This window comes from Malania oleifera, chromosome 1, assembly GCF_029873635.1.
Source record: "Malania oleifera isolate guangnan ecotype guangnan chromosome 1, ASM2987363v1, whole genome shotgun sequence".
In the NCBI taxonomy this organism is placed as follows: domain Eukaryota; kingdom Viridiplantae; phylum Streptophyta; class Magnoliopsida; order Santalales; family Ximeniaceae; genus Malania; species Malania oleifera.
This window is the reverse complement of record NC_080417.1, coordinates 88841801-88848680: the sequence shown is the minus strand read 5'-3', so window position 1 is coordinate 88848680 and position 6880 is coordinate 88841801. Positions and strand designations below refer to the sequence as shown.

At 34.3% G+C, this 6880-nt stretch overlaps 1 long non-coding RNA gene across 1 annotated transcript; it reads left to right on the top strand.

Moving 5' to 3' along the window:
* Nucleotides 1–413: 413 nt before the first annotated feature.
* Nucleotides 414–1817, top strand: LOC131167331 (uncharacterized). The gene is made up of 3 exons (XR_009140098.1): nt 414–609; nt 690–751; nt 1594–1817. It is a non-coding gene; the product is annotated as an uncharacterized LOC131167331 (long non-coding RNA).
* The last annotated feature ends 5063 nt before the right edge of the window (nt 1818–6880 follow it).

Sequence of the window (6880 nt, the reverse complement as noted above, 5' to 3'; positions counted from 1 at the left end):
AACCATGTCTTACTGTACACCAACACCCTGCACCTCCAGTGACAGAGCCTATTAACATATGTTTGTCAGACAAATAATAAAAGGGTAAAATCCTTCTTAAGGCTCCCTTGCCATTCATACCCTCTCAAATTTTTTTCATCTAAAATTTATAAAATTTCTAATATTATAAATTTATTAACAAAAGTCCATTTACAGCTGTCATGGACGAGAATATAATCTAAATATTTATTTTATCCTTTTACACATTTAATAGTAAATGTACAATTTTTTAATGCAAATAAAATTATGTGCAATTTGTATATTTGTAAGAACCCGAAATATGAAAAATAGGGTTTAACTATTAAGAGAGGTGCAAAATTGAAAATTTTCCGAGTCAAAGGGCTATAAAAGAAAATTCTCATTTCTTCCAAATTAAGCAAACTTAGATTTTTTATCTCTCTCTCTCTCTCTCTCTAAACCTCTCCCTACTCCTTCTCTCTAGAATTTTTCGCCGATCGTTGAAGGAATCGAAAAACGGAAGCTATCACGAGGATCGTGGAATGATTCTTTACAACTTCTACAGATCGGAATCTCGTTTCAGAGATTTTTGAGTTTCGGCGTAAAATCAAGGTAAGGCTCGGTTTTCAATTCTGATCCCATAGATTTGTAGGTAACTGTCTTGTGAACATATTCTGTACTGTGATTTGTAGGTTTTGGAACTTGATTCCCTGTTTAGGGACCTTGGAGTTCGGGATTTACTTACAGGGTTAAGGTAAGAGGAACTATGTTTATATTGGTTATTTTTGAAATCGGATTCGGTGGAACTGTGGTTCACGGTCTTGTGTGTGTTTTGGCTACTCATTTGGGGGGATCTAATGGGTAAAACTATGAGTTTTTCATTATTACAGTTTTAGGAAAAATTGGGCGACGAGCTAAATCCCGGGTTTTGTTGAAAATCGAGTATATGTGTAATTTATACTGTGATAATGGGATGGTCATGCCTTGACTTTGTTTAAACTGTATTTGTTTGGAAAATCATGATTTAGATTACCAAATGAGTGTGGTTTGTTTGGTTATATGAGCATGCATGTGTGTGTGATATGTTGAAATGCTAGTAGGAACGCGGTTCCGAAATTGTCCTAGGTACTGAGAGTGTCCGGCTCTATATCCGATGGCATATTATCGTCTGCCATGTAGGTAAGAGTGTCTAACTCTATATCCGAGGGCGTAAGTCTATTCCGGCAGATCAAGGTGAAGGGTGTGGATCTACCAATTTAGCCCTGGTACAATGCCATGGGAGTCGGGGACTAGCCATGTGCCGGTGGCGCCGTGTTCGCTGGTTGGCTATTGGCCAATGCTGTATGTCGCGGGCCGGTTTCGGGCCAAAGAGTGTGACGACACTGAGGATTACTGATCATGTGTATGTATTGTGACGGGACTGCGTATAAATGGTCGTCATATGTGTGCGTGTATGCACTGTGTAAATTAGTACTGGAATACATTTAACTGCGTGTATGTTGTATCATGATAATACTTAAATGCCACACACCGATATAATTTGTGTTCTTCCTTACTGAGAGGTGTCTTACCCTTACTATACGTACATATTTATAGGTCCTTCGGGTAACCGGAACTAGCGTCCTGGTGTAGGGAGCGTAGTGGTCAGTGTACTACGTTAGCGCTTGGGTAAGTGTTAGGACTGTAATTTTGTTGGGTTGCCATTTTGAGTTATATTTAGGCACCTAGTTTGTACGTTTTATTAGAGTCATGTTCTGTTCTTGTATAGATTTTGGTATGATACTGCATATGTTGATATAAAATGACTTTTTCCGCTGCGTATATGATTATGATTGGATGTGTTTAGGGTGCTTGAGAAGCCCACGGGGTCGGACCCTCATCATTTGTACTATATCTGTGATGATTTGTATGATACAGGGATAGGTTAGAATATATTTTCACCCTCGGGTCCCATTTTCGGGTTCGGGATGTGACATGAAAGGATATGTCCATTTACATTACACCTCATTATTAAGCAAACACAACTCATCTATGCATTTAAACTTGAGTATTGTACAAAGATTGAAATTAAAATAAACATTTAGGTAGTATTTAGGAGTATGAATTTCAGACTTAAAACATTATACGGTTAAACTTTACGAACAAATCTTCATTTTGAGATAATTACTACTCGATGAGTTAAGAGAGACAAGCCAATCCACTACTTCAAGGGCAGCAGCCCCATCAGTGTTCTGCTTGGACTAGTCAGCACAAGGTGGTTCCAAACCAATCATGGAAATAGATTTTTTAGATCTATTTTATTCAAATTTGATACAATTTTAAATCTAAAATCTCTCCATATATAGGAGTAGATCAAGTTAAATGAAATCCCAAAATCATCCATTTATATGTAAACAGATTTTAAAATTTATTAAAACTATTAAATTTACACATAGAACACAAGTATGTATTCTAAGTAAAATATAATTTAAGTTTACACATTTATTACTTATAAAAATAGAGATGCACAAATAGTATATGTACAAAATAAAATGAATTATAAAATATAGCATTTTAAATTAAAATAATTATAAATTTGTTATCAAGCATGAACCCAAAAAAAGAAAATAAATGTTGGAATCCAATAATCTTAACAACCAAAGTGAATTTTTCGTAAGACATAAGGAAATTTTAGAAAGTACTTGTGTCATAGAATGGGCAAGGCACAGCCCAGTCTCAGGCAGCGCGTGCTGCGCACTGTTAGTCTAGAGGCAATTGGGTCACGTGGGTCAAGCCATTAGGCACGTGACATGGGGTTGTGGGCCCAGGAGGGGTTTTGGGAGTGAATCTGATGAGATCTGAGAAGACATTATGGGAGAGGAAAGGCTGTGTGATTCTGATAAAAGGTTGAGGGAGTGAATTATGAAGAGAGCAAAAGACATGAGGCTGGAAACTGAGAACAGAGCTGGGTGAGCTGTAAATGCAGTCTGGGTCTGCTGGGATATTCATTGCCCTCTTGCAAAGCAACAAACAAAGGAAACCAAACAGAGAGGGGAAGAATGGAACAGGCAATTTGGATATTGGAGCCTTTATTAACAGACAACCACCACTTCATTCCTACTATAGAAAATTTTATTAAGACACAAAAGAAAGAGAGACAATTATAACTCTTTGCTTTTTTTTTTCCCCCATCAACATGCCAATCAAGCAAAAAGTTTAAAAAATCATTGCCCTACTTTCACATGTCAATACTGATTTTTGAAGTAATTTTTACAATTTTTTATTAAACTGGCACTACTCTCTCACAAAATTTGGTGAAAAAATGATAGCTTCTTTTAAAATTTCAAAATTTTTATGGACATTTTCAGAAGTTTTTAAAATGTTAAGAATCTCCCCTTAAATTTGTCAAAAATACATATGCCTTCTGTTATATTTTGTAGAAAAATAAGTTTTTGAGTGGATATTTGTCCCTTTCTGACTAATTTAAGGAAGGTTTATGATTTTTTTTTTTTAATCTCAGAGAATGTTTGTGACATTTTAAAATTTTAAAAGAAGATTTCTGTCTTTTTGTCGGAGGTGAATATCTTTTACCTTAAACTTTAAAATTTTATTGGACCATTAATGAAAAAAGTATAAGTATCACTAGGGGTGAGCAAACAGTCGGTTCGGTTAAATTCGGTTAATTAACCGCTTTAACCGAAAATTTCGGTTAAAGAATAGTGTTAACCGAACCGACCGAACCCAACCGAATTTATTTTTCGGGTAATTCGGTTAACCTAATTTAACCGAGAAATGAGGGAAGGGGGAATCCAGGAAGGTGTATCCAGAACAAGGGAAGGGGGAAGTCAGGAAGGTGTACTCGGGTGAGCTTGACGCCGATGAGGAGTCCGGGGTGGTTCTCGGTGAGCTGGTCTGTGCACGAGAGAAGAAAAATGAGAATGATACGGAGCTTGTGTGCTGGACCTGCTGGTGACAATGGCTGGCAGTGGCGACGACGATGGCATCACGTAAAGATGGTGGTGCGGAGCAGTGAGCTCGGGTGAGCGAGAGAGAGGCAGTGACTCAATGAGGGCTTCCGACTTCAGAGAGCAGTGACTGTGTTGGTGATGATGGCCGGCGATGGCCATAGTGATGGCGATGGACACAGACGAAGGCATCGCGTGAAGATGGTGCCTGGTGGTGCAGAGGACCGAGCTCAGGTGAGCGAGAGAAAGACAGTGAGGGCCTTATGAGTTCTGACTTCTGAGACTGAGAGCAGTGGTGTGAGACTAAGAGTATGAGAGGGAATGAGTAATCGGATTTTAATTTACTAATTTATATTTAAAATTTAATTAATTTATAAATTGGTTAATCAGTTAACCGAATTAATATTCTCCATTAACCGAATCGAAACTTGATTAACCGAAATATTAGAAAGCATAACCGAACCGACCGAACCGAATTTTTTAACCGAACCGACCAATTTCGGTCGGTTAATTCAGTTTTCTCTGAATTATGCTCACCCCTAAGTATCACCACTTTATTGGGTCTTTTATATGATATCATTAATATGTCATCTTGTAGATTTTTTTTTCTTTTTTTTTTGGTAAGTTAATTAAGCAAATTCAGATAATAATTCTTCAAAAAAATTTTGTGTGAACAATAATAATTTCCCTTCAAGGAATAATTTATTAGTAGTAGTAAATAAGATATGCCTTATCATATTGTTAAATTTATTAGTAACGATGTACATTTAATTTGCACATGAATTTATCTGTAAATTTTTCTTGAAACTATTTTATTTTTTTTTTAAAAAAAAACTAACATTAATTATTTTTTTTTTTATCTTTTAGATCATTATTTTTCATGAAAATTATTTACACAGATAACAGGATAATTCTTCTTAACTTTCCAATGACAAATAAAGAAATTGTTGTCATATTTTTAAGCTTATTATTAGTCACATTAAATTTTATCGGCAATTACTTTGGAGAAAAAAATTATATATAGCTTATTCTTTTGATATTTTTTAAAATTAACTTTCAATGCTTTTAAGTTTTAATGTAAAAGATCCTAACATCATGAAATTTCAAAAATCCTAAAGATCTTTTCCAAATTTAGCAAAAATATGTAAATCTTGTATGAAATTTAGAAAATTTCACAAACCTTCCTTTGTATTTGACTTTTAGAACACTCATACCCACCTCTTGTTATTAATGTATATTTATAAAATATAACTATTATATTAGTTTATGTTAAAATTAGATTATTAATTAAATTAAAAGTTTTAATTTAGTTATTGTTAGTTTAAATTAATAGATGGTTTTTATTTGTTCCATAATTGAATTTTAATTCATTGATAAATAATATGACATAGTACATAATAAAATAATATATGGTTACTTTAATATATTTGAAATAAAAATATTAATATTCACTAATTAAAATTTTAATTGATACTTTTGTTAATTATTTTTAATTAATATTTAAATATTTTTTACAAACTAAAATGTTAACTTTTTGAATCCAATTCCTGATTTTGATAATGACAAACCGCATATTACTAATGTGTGTGCGTAAGTACTTGAACAAATTAATCATTCAAATCACATACATGAAAGTGAAGTGAAAGTTAGAAAAACCTTAAACAAGCACATACTCCTAGCATATTCCATGAGAATATGAAAGCAAAGAAGAAAACTTGTTCTCTTTATTTGTAAATGTATTTTAATCATTTTGAGTCTATAATAATTGTCGGTCTTTAATAATTAATACATTGCATGCATGGTAGGACTATAAGCTCAAATGACCATAGGAAAATCAATGATCATAGAAACGATGCAAGGTTTTTAGTCTAAATTAAAAAGTTTAGGTTGTAGACTGACCATAGGTCTCTACACATCACTTGCACAAATCCCCTCTATTCTACAGATTATAATTATGCAAACAGGGGAAACTTTTCTCAAAAATAGGCCTAGTTGTTAAGTTTCAAAAGACTTCAGGCAACTAAACCTTGTGCGTTGAAAATGCTTTGGTCGACCAAATAGTTAAAGAGTCAAAAGGTTGACTTGGCTCGAGCAACCAGCCCGAACGCACTATTCACGGTCGACCGAACCTAAGGGATGTCACTTTTCACCTTCCCTGGGCACCCGAATACTCAGTTCAAAAATACCCCGAGCCACCAAATTGTCATGCTCGGCAGAACGAACTGTGAACCGAGCTACCGAACCTCGAGCAGCTTGGAAAATCTCCTTGACTCAGCCACCCGAACCTTTCCCCGGGCACCCAAAGTTCAAAACTTAACTTTCCTATCTGTGTTTGTTCAGACAACCAACCCTAGGACCGAGCGACTGAATCTCTTGGGTTGCCCTAATTTTGACTGTAGTAATTAGGGGTAAATTGGGTTAAATTACAATTAAACATTTTTAAATATTCCCAACAAGTCCCAAACGGTCAAAAAACAAGGGCACCCTATATATACCTCTCATTTGACTCAATTAAGAGTGGACTAGCAAAAAAGTGCTAAAATTTTTACACTTCTTTTACTATATTCTTTACATTCCAAGTACATTTTTTCAATACTCTCTTTGATACTTACTTGAAAACATCTTTTTGAAATAGAGAGTTTAGTGCATTTTCAAATCACTCTCTTTGCAAATACTCTCACATATTCATACGTTTTGAAAATCTATTTTTGAGAGTTCTTACTTGTTTGATCTTTCCCACAATATTTCATATATAAATATTTGATTGAGAAGATCTTGTTCTTGACTTGCTAGTCTTGGAATTCAAATTGTAAGACTTGAAAGTTTGCATATAATCTTTGATATTGTTTTTGCAAGTCTCAATCCAGAATATTTATTGTGCTTTACATTTAGAACATCTTTGAGATATTTGATTTGGGTTGTGTTAAACTTCCTTTGAT